The 18,725-nt window shown below is 34.5% G+C and overlaps 2 pseudogenes; one reads left to right on the top strand and one right to left on the bottom strand.

Moving 5' to 3' along the window:
• The window catches only part of LOC120180062, a 29,446-nt pseudogene extending 23,279 nt beyond the window's left edge, over nucleotides 1-6,167 (bottom strand).
• A 2,808-nt stretch (nucleotides 6,168-8,975) lies between these two features.
• On the top strand, nucleotides 8,976-10,634 carry LOC120180085 (annotated as a pseudogene).
• Nucleotides 10,635-18,725: the final 8,091 nt, after the last annotated feature.

The following is an 18,725-nucleotide window of genomic DNA, read 5'->3' as shown; positions in this document are numbered from 1 at the left end:
ATCGGTACTACCTTTGTAATATTTAAATTTTTTACCGTTGGGCTTGATTCTACTGTAACAGTATCGATACTACTATAGCAGTATCGGTACCCATTTTGCATTCGATGTTTTTTGAGTATCAGTATTGTTCATTACTTTTCACACATTATCGATACTATTCATATAGTATCGATACTATTCATACAGTATAATATTATTCATAAAATATTTTTCTTCTCAATTCCAACTTAAATGGACTATGAATTATTTTTTAAAACTTTGAATAAATTCTATTCAAGTCCAAAAACATTTTCTATAAATTGTTATATCAAAATATAGTTCTACACAATCAAACTATCCTGGAAGCAGTATATCAACAAATGATCATTATTGGTGTATCTAGTCATCCTTCGAACAAACATCGTGAGATGGGCATTAGGGAACTGGTTCCATTATACTTCTCAAAGTTGGGCATCTTGAATTTGGGTGGAAGTACCAGATAGGGAACTAAAACTAGTTCAGTTGCATCCATTTCATTGTGAGAGCTCTGTCCTCTCATTCTTTTGAAAGTCTCTCTACACCACTGTTTCTAATTCTCAAGGATCTCATTGTTGGCTCTTCGTCGCCTCAGGAGCGGATATGGTATGATCAGTAGAATTACCCTAAGGATTTAACACGGTGGCTTGAGTTTTAGTGGTAGAGAAGCTTACTTGGTGGTTTGGAAGCTTGTGGGGCGAAATGAGTATAGGTTGATTAGCATGGGCCATCACACATTCGGAGGTTCCTCTAGTTACGGAAATCTTCTCTTTGCCTCTTTCTTGTTTGAGCACAGCCAATTTTGCTACCATTTGATCAACCAGCTCATTTTGGTTTTACAAGATACGATCCATGGTGGCCTTTTGCATCTGTTCCATTTCAACATCCCACTATGCTCGCATCTTTTACAAACTCTCTTCTTTTTCTTTCTTCAGTTTCTCAAATTTTGCTTCCATTCTCAGTACTGTGAATGCAGTTGCATAATTAGAATCATTTCCTCAAATTTCCCCATAAGATATGATCAATGAATGTAAAAATACTTAAAAAATTAAATGCAAATGCAAAATACGAAGATGCAAATGCAAATGAAAAAAGATTGATCCTAACGATGAATATCGTAGAACAATTTTCACCAGAGATAAAAGCCTTCACATTACAAGATAGTCCACTTTACAGACATGCCTTCGCTTAGATGTTGAGTTTGGAGTGGGTCAATAGTTGTCTCATATCCTTGTCCTCGAAAATGATGCCCCTCAAGCGTTCTATAACCTAACTCTGTTACTGCCCCATGCGGTGCTGAAGTCAGTGCGTCACTCCTTGGCGGTTAGCGAGAAAATGATTATAGACAAAGCTTTAATGTTGGATTACTCCTCGGATCAATGGATCATCTTTCCAGTCTCGAATATTGCACGATCTTCGAGCAAGTTTCATTTTGGTACTCTGAACTTCTTTTAGCCCTCGGCGTATGTCTGTGTACGCGACTGCTTGATTGGAAATTTTTATCTCTTCTTGTGAAAATTTTCTCTTGAATATCCCCCTTGTAGATCAACATTTTTCGCATTATGTTATGACGATGCAATGCAAAAAATGATGAAAAATGACACAAACATAAGAAAATAAATAAGTTAGTACAGGTAAAATACTTGGTACAAATAAAATGTTATTCAAAGATTAATATAACACCTACCCTGTCATGATATCTACCCGAACATGCTTGAATTAAATAACATTCCTACCCAGACATGCTTTCTACCCATAATGATTATTTTCCAGAAATTAATTCTAATCATGTGGTATCTAGTTCGCATGTTGTTATTCAACAGAATTTAAAACAAAAGGAAAGGTTCAGAAACGCTCATCCTTTGTGTACACTTATTTTGGTACCTACTGACGGACAGAGGTTCGGTATGTTTATACCTAGGGTGACCGTTCTACTGTTCACTATATGCATGGTTTCAGCTCTAATAGGAAAATGGTACTCGAATTGTCCTTGATGTTAGTGCCCTTTTGGGCTGCCAAACCCTCGATCCTCACCCATTACAGGTTTTGAATGGAACGAGTTCAATTTGAGGGGATTCACTACACATAGGAGGAATAAATCCCTAGGAAGGTACAAGGTATGTATCCCATGGGTTATTTGCTAAAACTCATACGAAGAATAAATTCTTACGAGAGTAAAGCATTCACCCCGACTAATTTAGATCGAAGCTCGGGTTTAGAGCTTATGTCATGCAAATGAATTTGATGTGTGTGAGGAGGAACGTACCTACCTTCGACTCAAAACAGAAAAGGAAAAAACTCAACAAAAACTCAGATAGATCTGAAAGCAAAAAAATTCAAATGCTAGTATGACAATTAAAAATGAAGAATTTAAAAAATTCAATAAATGAATCATAAGTTAACAAAAAACTCAAACTCATAACTTCCACCACAACAATAATTCTGTAAAAACTTACAACCGACTCTCTAAAAAACATCCCCAACAGAGTCGCCAAGCTGTCATAACCATTTAAAAAAAACAATTAAATTTTGTTTAAAAATAATAATTATGACTTTTATTTGGAAAATTTTGTTGATTTTGAATTGATTGGAGTTAAATTGAATAGAGTTGCCATCGACCTTTGGGTTAGGTAGGTCGAATACCTAAAAACATTTTTTAAAAACAATTTTAAGGAAACATTTTTTTAAGACAAAAATTGGTTTGTGTTTACCAAAGATTCGTTTAAACGAGTTTGGGAGTCGGTTATGTGTGGGGAAGGGTAAGCACCCTCACAATGCCCAAAAACTGGTGCTGAATCGCTTACACGTTGTCTTAAATAGTGGAAAATATGAATCGAATATAAAGTTAAATTATGGTCCATTTATTAAAATTTAATTAACTTACTTCGATTTAATTATTTAAAAGAAAATCCTTTTACATAAGAAATCTTGAAATTTACAATCCTCTGTCGGGAAAGCTATCTCAACCATTTCTCATTTGTAAAAGAATATTATATCTTTGAATAACACATATCGAAATAAAAATGAATATCGACATTTGCACAAAAATAAAACAAATTAATAAAAACGCATTGAATCATTCACATAAAAAATATTTAATTAATAAAATAAAATAGATTTATTCCAAGCTTATTTCGTTCGAACATCGTATCGGATTGTACCACTTTGATCAAGTGATACTTTCCACGCTCATTCTACAAATTGGTTCTTGAAATATTCGAATAACATTAATCATTAAGGAAATATAATATAAACAAATACAATTGTAAATGTGAAATAAAATATTTACAATAAGTTGAGTTAAGCGTATTTACTTACATATGATACAAAATGAATGAATAACATATAAAGATATGTACATACATAAGGGATTTAAATAAATACAAATGAATATTACAAACCAAAATATAATGACCAAAAAGTAAGTATTTGTAATTACAAGGACCAGAATGGGACAAACAGAAACTTGAAGGAGCTAAACAGTAATTACAGACAACCCAGGGCTAAGATTGAAAATATTAAATAATACAAGCGTTGGAAATGTAAATAACCCAAAAATACTATAAGGGACTAAAATGAAATAAATAGAACCATAAAGGACCAAACAAGAATTAAATAAAATGCCAAACAGTGACTAAAATAAAATATTTACAAATGTCATGGCCAAATTCAAACATAAAGGATAATATCATAACACGCTCAATCAGTGACTAAAATAAAATAATTACAAATATAGTGACCAAAGTCAAATATTAACAGGAATTACGTAATATATAATAATAGGACTAAAATGTAAATGCTGAAATATAAGTGCTCAAAGTCAAATAAAGTAAACTTTCATTTAATGGCTTAATAATAAGATTACAAAAACCTGGGGACCAAAAAGGCTATTATCCCCTAAACATAAAACATGGATGGGGTTGGGGGCAAAACGAAAGTATTTTTTGTTCACTATATAGTTCTAAATTTAGAGCCTTTTTCCCATCACCCCTTCATTTCTCCTCTTTCTCAGAAAAACAAAGACATAGATAGAGTTACAGACTCTTTCAACCCTCCTGTCGGGGAAGAAGAAAGGCCACAGCGGCGCATGACGGCCGGAGAAGCATAATCGACCCCAAACAAACCCTCTCCTCGCCCTCAAACCAAAACTTGAATCCTTTTAGCCTAAAAATCTCTCAAGAATCCTAGATTTAGGTAATACCTTTCGAAGAACCCAAAGTCCCGGTGACCCTTGACCTTCCTCACGTTTTTCCGATCAAAGGTAGGGTTTCTCTTATTGTTCTTTATTTTTTTCGTTTGGTTCGAATGGGTTTTGCTATTTTTCTCTTTGGTTTAATGTTTGGATTCGAATGGGTTCACCCTCCCTCTCTGTATTTTTTTCTCGCCAAACCCCCTCACCGAATATCTTGATATATCTCTCTGTTTTTTCTTTTGAAACCCCAAAAATCTTTTTTTTTCACCGAATGACACTTTCCTGTGATATAATGGTGATAGATTTCTTTTTTTATATGATTTGGATTTCATTTTTTTTTTAGGATTTTGATGGATGGTTGAATGATTGAGTCACTGTTGGTGCAGATGGGAGTAGTCGAGGGTGATAGTGGAGAACAGGCGACGGTGTCTGACATTATATCCCTAGTGTTAGGGTTTTAGAAACCCTAGGGGGCCGGGTCGGATATGGATTATGGTGGGTTGCTGAGCAGGGTCGGACTCTGGGCCGGTTCGGGTTGGCTGTTGGGGCCTAGTACTGGGTTAACAGTTGGTAATCAGGTTGTTGGGCTTGATGTTTGTAATTGGGCTCTATTTGGGCCTTGGGTAGGTTAGCTGGTCTGTTGTAATTGGGCTCTAGATCATGCCTACAAAATTTTTAAAATAACTAATAATAATAACAACAATAATAATAATAATAATAATAATTAAAATAATAATATTTTTTGACCCGGACAAAATCGAGTGTCTACAATGTCTTCTTCACATAGAATATGAAGGAATTAAAACCAAGACAATGACAAAGATGGAAATGTTTTAGAACCGTCACGCCATTCATTTTGGTGGTAAACTGTAAGATAAAGAATTTTTATATTTGTAGTTATGTATTTTTTTCTTTCTAAGTTATGTAAAATGAACATTTTTATGTTACTATATAAAAAATTTGGTATGATTTTAGTGATATTGTTTATATGTTATTTATTAACATTATATTTGTTATTACTCATTATCCAGTATGATATCACTTCTATGGTTTATATTTGTTTTTAATAATTTTTTATCTATGAAATTAAATTTTTTTTTTCAAATAAAATATTAAAAGAGTATATTAATATTAGTATATTAAAAGATAATTGTAAAATGTATAAATATAATATTTTAGACGTATTGTGATTTTTGAGGAATAGATCACGCACGCGACAGTCGCAACACATTACATAAGGTCCGCAGCATCCGCAACCGTGACACTGCATCCGCAACCGTGACACCGCAACCGCATCCGCAACAAAATCCGCAACCGCAATTTGATACTATGCTCGAAGGTGATGACCACGATGGAGTTCTCGGAGTTGATGTAGAAGGAGATGGAGGGGAAGGACTTGTGGATGGTGGTGGTGGAGGATATGTGACGGTTGGAGCCGGTGGTAAGGTAGACGATGCTGGTGGAGGGGATGGGATGGTCGAAGGCAGAGGAGCTGATAGGGTGACAGAGATGTCTTAGCGCTTGGCGGAGGAGGGGGGTTAGAATTTGTTGACGGTGGAGAAGTCGGTGCTGGAGTAGCCCCGGTGATGGTGATGATGAAATTGTTATCTCCAAAAAAAACCCAGAAACAAAATTTAAAAAAGCTTAAATCTTCTCTGGATTTTGGTTAGATCAACTCTTTACGAAGTTTTTCAAGAGAGAAGTGGGTTTGGAGCAAAAATGAAGGATTTGCTAGTAGTTGAAGCGTTGTTCATGTATGAAAAGTAGTAGTAGTAGTTTACACTTTACACTTGGCAGTTCTTTCTTTTGGTTCTCCGTCACAAGCTGGTGGGAGCTGGCAGTGGGCAGCTGGCCCCCGCCCTTCGCGGCTCCGTGGTGGTTGTGGTGGTGGGGTTGAAAATATACAATGGGTGAATGCAAAAATTACGGTCTCAAGCACCTTTCGATATTTTGGAGGCATTTATATATATTTCCCAGAGAGATCATACTTTGCTTCCAAATGTTAAAATCGTACCGCAAACAACATGCCAAGTTAAAATGGCAAAACAGGTGGAAGCTAATTACAACATCAAAAGATTTGAACATGTTTCCTAACAAAAATGATATTTTCATAAAAAATTATTTAAATTGTGCAAGGACCTGTACTTGTAAGTGAGGCGAAGAGTTTTGTTCAAACCGCCGGCGACAAGCCCAAGGATGAAGAAGCAAGCTGCCGGCAATTGAATTTAAAAATCTACTTATCTCAATAGATTCCACAGTTGAACACTGACCTATATAATCTATTAAAAATTACTCCATAACTTATTTCAGTCTTATCTCATCTTGCTCCTAATATTTTCATCCGATCATTTAGTATCCATTGACCATGATCTTTGGAATCGAATGTATTTCAATCGTTGACCATCATCTTTAAAAACCATGTGAAGAGCATATTTGTCATGTAACATGTGGTCCACGTAATTATTTCGTGTTATATTTTCCTTTCCTTTCTAAGATAAATTATTTTAGGTTAAAGTGTTTTTTAGTACTTAAAATATCGGTTTTGGCCCGTTTTAGTACTTAAACTTTTAATTTTTTCAAAATCATACCTAAAGTTTTGTTTTTGTTTCATTTTAGTACCCATGTTAAAGTTTTAATTTTTTTTTTGAAAGTTTATGTATTAAAACGGACCAAAACTGATAGTTTAGATATTAAACGCATTAACTTTTAACGGTGGGTATTAAATGAAACAAAAATTATAAATTAGATATGATTTTGAAAAAAAATGAAAGTTTAGATATAAAACGAACAAAAGCTAATAGTTCACAGTAAACTCGTTGTTTACCCATTATTTTATAATCTAATCTTTTATCATAATATCGTTGATTTAATGGATGAAAGATTAATTCTCTTAAACAAATGTCAAGAGTTTTTGTGAATTAAATATTGGATTAAAAATAGTATTTTATAGTAAACCATTTTAAGGCTTAAATATCATTAATAATAAATATTTTTTAAGTGACATAATTCATATTTCGGGGAAAGAAAGTTGAGAAAAAGACAGATGTTTTTATTCAAAGTGGATCATGTTTGTATTTCTTTCACGTTTGTTCATAATAATATAATATGCACGATTGACCCAGAATTTAAGGCATATTTCGAGTCATACCACGTTGAAAACGCGTAAAGAATACTAATCCAAAGATGATCTCTCACAAAATCCTCTTATAATATCTAAATTTTATTTGTAATTAGTAATTACTTTATATAGTCCAATTATAATTAGCTAATGGGGTAATTAGGAAGGGAGCAGGCTTGGAAAAAAATTTCTACATATTGGGCTCTAACCAAATTATTTCTTTATCTGAGGTGTTTGTTATAGTGACCTTATTGGTCGTCAAGTGCTCCATAGGTCGTCAAGTGCTCCTTGAAATAAAGTCTCTTCTGTTGCAGTAACTCTTCTCTCTTCTCTCGCTGTTGCAGCTCCATAAGTCGCGAGTATTCCATAAGTTGTCATGGCTCCTGGAGACTTATGGTGATCACTGTAACAATTATTCACTTAACAAATAATTGTTCAATTGTACTATGTAAATTTTTTTTTATTACATTATTCAACCACTTTGGCCAGGGGATGGGAGCAGTTGATTGAATGGTCCATTTTAGGCATTATTAATAATAAGACAGCAAAGATCTGGCCCGCCATTGCCAATTATATATCACGTGTTTGTTACATATAATTATGATATGGGTAAAGTAAAAATTAGATCATTGAATTATGTTCAAATAGTAATTTTAGTTTTTGAACTTTTGAAATTATAAAATAATTATTAAATTAAAACATTATAAAATAATCATTATTATAACGTCATAGTGACTATTTTATAATATTTCGATAAACTTACTGATCTTTTTTTAAATTTTTAAATTTTAATGATTAAAATGATCATTTTAATACAATCTAATGATCTTTGGTGTACTTAATCTTCTAATATTTATGATATTATATGAGAATGAGATTAAATACAGTTCAAATTGTTAGTTTGGTTGGTGAATAAATTAAAATTGAATTTATTTAACTTGTTAATCATTGATCTAATTAATTTTTTTATATTTATTAATTGAATCGAATAAAGCTTAACTAGTTTGACCGATTTTTAAATTAATCAAAATTTATTATAAGTTATTTTAGTTAGATTAATTTAGGCTTGAATAAGTATTCTTTTTAATTTGTATTAAAATTTGATTGAGCCTTGAAAGTTTAATTAGTTCAATTTTAGTAAGAAACCATTGAATTTTGATTCTTTACGAGTATGAACTTAAAATATATATGTAATATTTAAAATATTAATTATTTAATATTTTTGGATTAACTAACCAAATTCAAACTAAATTAGCTGATAATCGAATTTTTGAAAAAATATTTCAATTACTAATCGAAAATATATGATGTTCAAACAGTGTGAAATTAAAATATATAATTATCCAATCGATAAACAAAACTAAATTTTAATTTAGTTGATTAGTTCGGTTAAAACCGAAAAATAAAAACCCCTAACAAGATTCAACTTGTCTGACCATGTACTTGATTTAAACGTAAATATGATGTTTATGGTATTATTTTGTTATAGGAAATGTGTGGGTATAACTAATTACTATTTCTTTGCTGTCTAATACCTCAATAAATACAAAGCACAGCTGGCTTATGATGTTCCTTGAGGAATCAAGGAAATCCAACTGTGTACGCAGTTAGAGTTGTGCTCAAATATAAACATGTTCTTTGTCATTTATGTACTTTTTGGGGCTTTAAGCTTTTTGGTAATTTTATTTTCCAGCCATGAGACTCACTTCTTCTCAAGAATTGGACAAACAGAAGGATTACTATCATCTGCTTGATTCTGATCCCAAAAATGTCGGCCGCCATGAGAGGTGTCTTCGTTTCAACAAATATGTTCTTGCAGCCGCCATTCTTGCCTCCACAAACTCGGTTCTTCTCGGCTATGGTGAGGGACTCACTGAGTCACTGTGTTTTGTATCAGTGTTTCAATCGAAACCAAAACGCTGATCTTACCCTAGTTTTTGTTTTGGTTTCAGATATTGGGGTGATGAGTGGAGCGGTGTTATATATCAAGGATGATCTCAAGATCAATTCGACCCAACAGGAGATCTTGGTTGGTTGCTTGAATTTATGTTCCCTAATCGGTTCACTGGCCGCCGGAAAAACTTCAGATAGTATCGGCCGGCGGTATACGATAGTTTTGGCAGCGGCTACGTTCTTTGCAGGAGCTGTTTTAATGGGATTGGCGCCGTCTTTCCCTTTGCTCATGGCTGGGAGATTGCTGGCTGGGATTGGTGTTGGCTATTCTCTTATGATAGGTCCGCTATACACGGCGGAGATCTCCCCGGCGATGACTCGCGGCTTCCTCTCTTCGTTACCGGAAGTCTTCATCAATATTGGGATTCTATTAGGCTATGTTTCCAACTTTACATTGTCTGGTCTGCCTCAGCCGTTGAATTGGAGACTAATGCTAGGACTAGCAGCATTGCCAGCCGGTGCTGTCGCATTAGGCGTAATCGTGATGCCGGAGTCCCCGCGATGGCTCGTCATGAAAGGCCAATTAGTCGAGGCGAGGCAGGTTTTGATCAAAACATCGGATTCCGAAGTGGAAGCAGATGCAAGACTCGTCGAAATGGCAAATGCTGCCGAAACATGGGAGCAAGAACCACATTTGAGTAGCTCCCAATGGAAAGGCCAAGGGGTATGGAAAGAATTCTTAAGACCAACTAGGCCGATTCGAGGAATCCTCATCGCCGCCATCGGAATCAATTTCTTCATGCAGGCATCTGGGAACGATGCGATCGTGTATTACAGCCCTCAGGTGTTCAAGACGCTGGGATCCACGATTTAAAGCGACAATTCGGCGTCACGATCATCATGGGAATCGTCAAGACATGCTTCGTTTTAGTATCGGCTCTTTTCTTGGACCATTACGGGAGGCGTCCCCTATTGTTGTTAGGTACGACCGGGATGGCCGTCTCATTGGCTTGTTTAGGCCTTGGCTCGGTATACCTTCAGCAATGCAATGAGAAGCCCGTATGGGCCATTGCTTTGTGTGTTGTTGCGGTATGTTTCGATTTCTCATTCTTTTCGATTGGGCTCGGACCGATCACGTGGGTCTATTCATCGGAAATATTTCCAATGAGATTACGAGCCCAAGGTTCGAGCCTGGCTATATCGGTCAACAGGATAGTTAGTGGGATTGTGTCTATGACATTTTTAAGCATTTCGGAGCAGATTACATTCGGGGGTATGTTCCTTGTACTGTCGGGAATCATGGTTGCTGGTACTGTTTTCTTTTACTTGTTTTTGCCTGAAACTAAAGGCAAGAGCTTGGAGGAGATTGAAGCTATTTTTGACGATAAATATCCTCAATCATGACAATAAAACAAATCCAACTTGTGTTGCTTTTCCCTCTGTATGTGTGTGTATATATATAATATCAGATATGATGACAAGATTGAAAAATACAAAAAGTCAACTTAAACGATATTTTATTTTTCTGATTGATTTTGAGATAAATTGAGTATATTATTCAATTTTTGTTAGTGGATTCGATTAAAAATAATACTTTAATTAACATTTACCTGTAGAAATTTTAAAAAGTTAACCAAATACACATCCATTTAATAATATTATCCCCTTATCATTTTAATTTCTTCAATTTTCAATTTTAATCATGGGTGGTTAGCTCATTCTTAAATTATACATATCTAAAACCTTATTTATTATTTTATTTTCATGTTTTTAAACTTATTTTAATATTCTTATAAGTGTGTTTCTAAAATAATTATTACAAGTAATTTTATTAATGAATAAATAAATATAAAGAAGTGTACAATTCAAAAAAGAAGAGTTTACAAAATTCAATAAAAAAAATTATGGTAAAGTACACAAATGATCCCCTATTATATCATGTTGCTTTATTAAGTATGTAAACGGCTGTTTTTTTCGGGTAGAAAAACTATTATTAAAATATATTATTATTATTATTTTATAATGTTTGCAAGCCCACAAAACAAAGGCCCAATACTAGTTACAACTCAACCCAGACCCACTGGAACCCAAATGGAGCCTGACTCGATTAAAGCCAGACCCGACTCGGATTCAAATCTGACCCAAAGGGACCCGAACCGGCTAGTGTGATGACTCATTTAAAATTAGGGTTTTTAAAACCCTAAACTAAACTCAAGTTGCCACCGCCAATTTTAGAAGCCAGCGACTACCCAGATTCCAGCCGATGTGTGAGCCACGACGAGCCGTTGCCGAGCCACCGAACGCTCCAGTCATCATCCACCTGCAAAGATCAACCATATCATGAAATCCAACCTAACCCACCAAATCAATAAAAAATTACCACCACTAAAACCCACTAAAAATACCTACTCCACTATACCCACTAAACCGAATCATTCTCCACCCAAAAAAAAAATCATAAATACATCACACACAACTACCATTATGGAAAAAAAGCATTCGAATCGCAAGAAAAACCAGAGGAAAAACTCACCAAACATCACGCTCGTCGGAGGGAAGCCAAAGAGTCGTCGATTCTCAACTTTTTTTTCGAAAGGTAAAAGGCCAGATCTAGGTGTGAGGATCGGTTTTAGGCTAAACTAATTTAGGAAAAGGGTGAGGGTGAAAGAGGGAAGCTTTTGGGACCGTTTGGTCCATACGACCGTCGTGTGCCACTGTGTCGGCCGCCGTGGGTGCCGCCAGTGAAAGACAACCTTTCTTTCTCGATGAGGGAAAATGAAGAGAGTTTTTATAAACTCTTTCTCTATGTTTTTGAGGAAAAAGGAAAAATGATGAGAGTGGGGGGTTTAGGCATGAGTTTGGGATTAAATATCCCAAGCAAAATGACATGTTTTACCCCATATTACCCGTGTTTTCAAAACTTTAAGGGATAATATCTATCTTAGTCCCCTTGGGTTTGTAATATGTTATTTCGATCTAAATTGAAACGGAATATTTTGCGTTCGAGCCTTTTATGTTGTTATTTTTATGTTTTAGTCATTAAATACATGTTTTAATAATTTGATTAAATACTTCAATTGATCCTGCAACTTGTTTTTATTTTATATTAGTCTTTTATGTTTTTGTTCATGTTATTTTGGTCTCTAGTAATGGATTATTTTCATTTGTAGTACCTATACTATTTAATATTTGTGATTTTAGCTTTGTTTATTTGAAATTATGTTCAACCCTTTAACTTTCCAGTTTTTGTTAATACCAATTTAGTCCTTTAACTTTATATTTTTGCTATTTTAGCCTTTTAAATTCCTGTTTTTGATATTTTAGCCCCTTAAGTCTATGATTTTGCTATGTTGGTCCTTTAAGTTTCTATAATTACTGTTTTAGGACTTTAAGTTTCTATTTTTTCTATTTAGTCCTTTAAGTTTTTGTTTTTGCCATTTTAGTCCTTTAAATTTCTGTATATGTTGTTTTAATCCTTTGAGTTCATGTTTTAAAGATTTCTTATCGTGTCAAAGGATTTTCACTAATTAATTAATTTGAAGCAAATTAATTAAATTTCAATAAATGGATCATATTTTAATTTCATATTCGATTTCTAATTTCCATCATTTGCGACAACATGTAAGCGATATAGTACCAATTTTGGGTGTTGTGGGGGTCCTAATTAGGGCTGAGCAATGAAATCGAGAAAACCGAAAAACCGACACGAACCGAGTAAAACGGTTCGGTTTTGTTTGGCATTATACGGTTTGGTTTTCGGGTTGGTTTAAAGTCTCAATTCTTTTGATTCGGTTCGGTTCGAGTTTTCCATATGGAACCCATTTGTTCCATATTGAACCGAATAGGCAATTTGTTTTAAAAAAAATTATAGTTTCAAGTGATTTTTCATTGAAAAACCGAACCAAAAAAACCCGAACTATTTAAAAAACCGAACCGAACAGAAAAAACCGGTTTCGGTTTTTTAACCATTCGGTTTCATATTCGGTTTCAGTTTAAATTTTGAAAAACGTTTACTTTGGTTCGGTTTAATTTTTGGTAAAAAACTAAACCGAACCGAATACATCCCTAGTGCTAATCCTTCCCCACACGTAACCGACTCCTGAACCTGTTTTAATCAAATCTTTGGTAAACGTAGAGCAGCTTTTTTGTCTTAAAAAATATTTTTCTTAAAATTGTTTTTTTAAAGACGTTTTTAGGTATTCGACCTACCTAACCAAAAGGTTGTTGGCGACTCCTTTCCATTTTATTCAAATGAATTCAAAATCACCCAAAATTTCCAAAATTAAAGTCATAACTGCTTTTTTTAAATAACATTTAATTGTTCCACTTGAAAAATGGTTATAAAAGCTTGGCGACTCCACTGAGTACTTTTGTTAGAGAGTCAAACTGTAAGTCGCTTACTCATTGTTGTTGTGGTGGAAATTATGAGTTCAAATCTTTAGTTAACTTATGATCCTTTTATTGAAGTTTTTAATTACTTTATTATTTTTATTGTCATACTAACATTTGAATTTTTGCTTGCAGTTTAGTCCAAGTTTGTCGAGTTTTTTCGTATATGTTTTTTAGTCAAAAGTAGGTACGCTCCTCTTTACACACATTACGTGCATTTACATAACATGAGCTCTAAACACGAGCTTCGTTCCAATTAAGTCGGGTGAATACTTTACTCTCGTAAGAATTTATTCTTCGTATGAGTTTTAGCAAATAACCCATGGGATACATACATTATACCTTCGTAGGGATTTATACCTCGTATGGGTATAAGGTAGTGAATCCTCTCGAATTAACTCATTCTGTTTCGAAACCAATAATGGGTGAGGATCAAGGGTTTGGAAGCCTAAGGGGGCACTGACATCAAGGACAATCGAGTACACTTTCCTGATAGAGTCGTAACCATGCATATAGTGAACCGTAGAATGGTCACTGTCGTAACCGTCTTTCGGATGGGCCCCAGAATTAGGCTTCGACTTGGATTAAATGAATTGGAGTCGCCACCGATCATTTATTTAAAACAAATGGGTTGATTGGATACCCTATTTCTTACCTGATCTGCGTCTTTCCAAAGATGTGTCGGGTTCGGGAGTCGGTTACGGTCAAGGAAGGATTAGCACCCTTGAACCGCCCTTTCGGTACTACGTAATTTCCAGTTGTCTTTGATTAAGAAAATTGCAAGTTAAATTAAAAGGAAAAATTTCGATCCTAATTACTTACCCTTGATAGTTTTAAAAGTGTACCCTTTAGGAAGCCAAGAAACATGTTTGATAAAAAGGTAGTAAAAATGAATAAAATAAAGAAGGTGAAATAAAAAATAAATGCAATAAAGTAGAGAAAATAAAACAGATAAAGAAAATGTAAGTAAGATAAATAAAATAAAATAAAGATGCACAAAAACAAATATAAAAAAATATATATATATAAATAAAAAAATAAAGAAGATAATAACAATAACAATACAAAAATAAAAATAGAAGATAAAAAAATAGAAGATAAAATAAAATATATAAAATAATAAATATATATAACATATAATAATAGTAATAAAATATATATATAAATAATAATGATAGATGAAAAAAGAATTAAAAGTATATATATATATAAATAACGATAGAATATAAAAAATAAAAAAATAGTCAAATGAAGATAATTTAAAATATATATATATACATAATAATAAGAATAAAAAATATGCATGTAACAACAAAGGACTATTATAAAAGAAAAGCTAAAATTGGGGCCAAATTTGAAAGACAATTAACGTTGATATTGCACATTAAGGGGCGAAATGAATGTTTCAAAATGGAAGGGGGACCAAAAGCTAAAATCGATTTTTTTTGTTTTTTTTTTAAGCTTTTGTTTCCATTCTTTCAAAATCCGAATTTGGTTTTCTAAAGTCTCGCCTTGGGAAGGCTAGATCTAAGAAATAGATCTCGTAACCTCTTTCCCTATCATCGGTGAAAAACCATGTTTTAAGGGGTTTTTGAGTAAATCTCAACAACGAAACAACATGCAAAGACAAGAAACCGAACAAACAAAGTAAAAAAGCTACCTTTTTTTGTTATCTTTTTTGAAAATCTTTACAAGTGCTTGAACCTTCTTCGTGGTGGTGATTTCTCTGTGATCGAGTGTAAATCGTCCGTTACAATAGTGAGTTACAATGGCTATTTATAATGCTTGTGGATCCTATCTTTAGGAGTTTGAATCCTAGTAGGACTCTATCCTATTTTTAGGAGTTTGAATACTAATAAAATTCTATCCTATTTTTATGAGTTTGAATCCTAGTAGGACGAAAAGGTGTGTTGACAGCTGCCCCTCTTTGCCCATAGTCGTGTAACGGGGATAGGGCAAAGATTAAAAGACATACTTTTCGTTCGGTGGAGTTGAAAATTGACTCTGATGTTTCAATGACTCCCTGTCGAATTGAGTTACGAATGACTCCTCCGTCGTGAAGTCGAGTTCATCTTGAAACTTCTGAGCACAACATCATTCGTCGTGAAGTTGAAATCGAACTCAAAGCTTTTGGTGAGTGGCCTCTGAATAATCTTCTGGCTCAAGATACTTCTTCGTGAAGGTGAAACTTAACCTGAAGACTTTGGTGTTACTATGTTAAAGATGACTCCTTCGTCGTGAAGTTGGGTCAATCTGTTAGGGTACGATACCCTTCGTTGTGAAGTTGTGTATGGCCCCTTCGTCGTGAAGTTGAGCCTGGTAATTGGATATCATTCGTCTTGAAGTTGAAATCCAATGTAGGTTGCTTTGTTTCGAGGCCAATATATTTCGCCGTGAAGTTGAAATTGACTCTGAAACTGGACAATTTGTTGACATACACTCCTTCTTTGAGTTGAATATCCTTCGTCGTGAAGTTGAAATCCAATCTAAATATGGATGTTGCTTGTGTGTACGATTCCTTTCGTCGTGAAGTTGAAACCGTGGGTGGCCCCTTCGTCGTGAAGTTGAGCCTAGAATTGGATATCCTTCGTCGTGAAGTTGAAATCCAAGTAAGTTGTATTGTTCCGAGTCCAATATCCTCCGCCGTGAAGTTGAAATTGGCTCTGAAATTGGGAAATTGTTTGTTGACAGCCAACCGTCCATTCATTGTGAAGTTGAACTTGTGTTGTCTCGAGTCCAATATCCTTCGCTGTGAAGTTGAAATTGGCTCTGAAATTGGGAAATTGTTTGTTGACAACCAATCATCTCTTCGTTGTGAAGTTGAACTTGTGTTGTCTCGAGTCCAATATCCTTCGCTGTGAAGTTGAAATTGGCTTTGAAATTGGGAAATTGTTTGTTGACAACCAGTCGTCCCTTCGTTGTGAAGTTGAACTTGTGTTGTATCGAGTCCAATATCCTTCGCTGTGAAGTTGAAATTGGCTCTGAAACTGGGAAATTGTTTGTTGACAACCATCCGTCCCTTCGTTGTGAAGTTGAACTTGTGTTGTCTCAAGTGGCACAATATCCTCCGTCGTGGACTTGAAATCATGGATGTGTGGGTACGACATCCTCCGTTGTGGAGTTGAAATCGCGGATGGCCCCTTCGTCGTGAAGTTGAAATCCAAGTATTGTGAAGTTTGGCTTCGAGCTAGATATCCTCCATCGCGAAGTTAAAATCTACTCTCGAGTTGATTGTGTAGCTTTGACCTCAATATCCTTCGCTGCGAAATTGAAATTGACTCTAGCTAAAACCTGAAAAAGTTATGCATATATGTGATGAGATTGATGCAATGCTCTTAGGTATGCCTAAAATGCATATGCAACATATGTTATTTTTAAGCTCATGAGAGAAATCTCTATCTCCGTTTGCTTTTCTGGAATCTTAGCTCTGGAATCTTCAAGTTCTGATCCTTGATCTCAATCCTTCAAATGTTCAAATCTGATGTGCACATTCTATTTTTTGATTTGAGAAATGCTTCTCGACCATCCCAAGTATGTGCCTGAGCTGAGTGTAATGGTTCAGATGATGCTTCAAGAGAAATTGTCTCAAAGAGACAGAACTCGTTTCAAGGGAAACGATCTCAAAGATATATGTTGTTTCATGATAAACGGTCTCAAGGGAGACAATTTTTTTTAAGAAAACACTGTCTCAAGAGAGACAAAACTTAGTTCCAAAAGAGATTTTCTCACGGGGAGATGAAATTAGTTCTAAGGAAAACATATTCAAAGATTTTGTTTCAAGGGAAACTGTCTCAAGAGAAACAAAATTCATCTCAAGGGAAATGTTTTCAATGTTTATGTTTCAAGAGAAACTTTTTTAAAGGTTTTTTGTACTTCAAGAGAAACGATTTCAAAGGGTTTTTTTTCTAAGGGAAACTGTCTCAAGAGAGACAATGGTGAGCACGATTCCCTTCGTCATGAAGTCGAAACCGTGGGTGGCCCCTTCGCCGTGAAGTTGAGCCAGGAATTGGATATCCTTCGTCGTGAAGTTGAAATCCAACTTGAAAATGCGAACTGGATCGGTTCTGAATTAGTTCTCGAACTCGTCTGAAGTTGATTCTAAGATCTGTCGATCTTTCAATATGTCAAATTGGTTGAAGTGTAGCTTCTTGCTGCTGAATTAAGCAACCAACATCAATCTTAAAGGTGCTTTTGAATCAGTATCCTTCGTCTTGAAGTCGAAACTTGACTCTAAAAGCTGCAAAAATTATGTAAGTGGGAAAAAATGACAAATATGATGTTCTAAAATGTATGCATAAGATGCATGTAACATGAATTGGTTATGTTTAATCTCCTGAAAAAGGTCTGATAATTCGCATTAGGATGTTGAATCCCCAAAGATGCCCCAATATAAAAAAATGCCCCAATATTTGATGTTGAATCTTCAAAGATGCCCCAAATGTTCCTCATTTCTTGCTTCAACATTGATTCTGAGCATGAGTTTTGTGTCATTCACCAAGATCCACTCAAGAGAGACTGTCTTGTTTGAGAAAAATGTTTTTCTTTCTCTTTTATTTTCAAAGTTCTGAAAATATCCATTAAAAGAGTTTTAAAAATGTTTGATCCAAAGTTTTGAAAATATTATCACTTTCACGGTTTTACAATTGAGACGAATCATAAAACTAGAGTTCATCGGATATCAAAGAATTAATTACATTGTTAATCCTTCAATAAATTATAGCTATTTGAAAGTTCCAAGATCAAAGCTATCTTTGGGAAATGGTTAAGTAAGCAAAGGATAAAAAGTCTCAGGTTATTGTGTTTGGTCAAAGGTTTGGCATTTTTGTTTATTTGATGCTCAAAGGTTTGATGGGTAGCTTGCATGCTCTTCTACTGGAAGTGTTCTCTGACTCCCAGCTTTCATGGTCACATTTGGATTGTGCGATGCTTTATCAAGGAATTTGTGTGATCGCCTTAGTTGCACAATTGTTATATTCGAGCCTCCTTTTCAGGTTTTCAACTCGGATCCTCCTTTGGTTTCAAGACGTTATTCAGAATTTACGTCTTGAACCCCCTTTGTTATGTTTCTCTACCATTCATTAATTATATTGTTTTTTGCAAATAAAGATTAATCCTGGC

The sequence above is a fragment of the Hibiscus syriacus genome, unplaced genomic scaffold, assembly GCF_006381635.1.
Source record: "Hibiscus syriacus cultivar Baekdansim isolate YM2019G1 unplaced genomic scaffold, ASM638163v2 tig00112488_pilon, whole genome shotgun sequence".
Lineage (NCBI taxonomy): Eukaryota > Viridiplantae > Streptophyta > Magnoliopsida > Malvales > Malvaceae > Hibiscus > Hibiscus syriacus.
The sequence above is the reverse complement of the archived record's forward strand: the minus strand, read 5'-3'. Positions and strand labels throughout refer to the sequence as shown.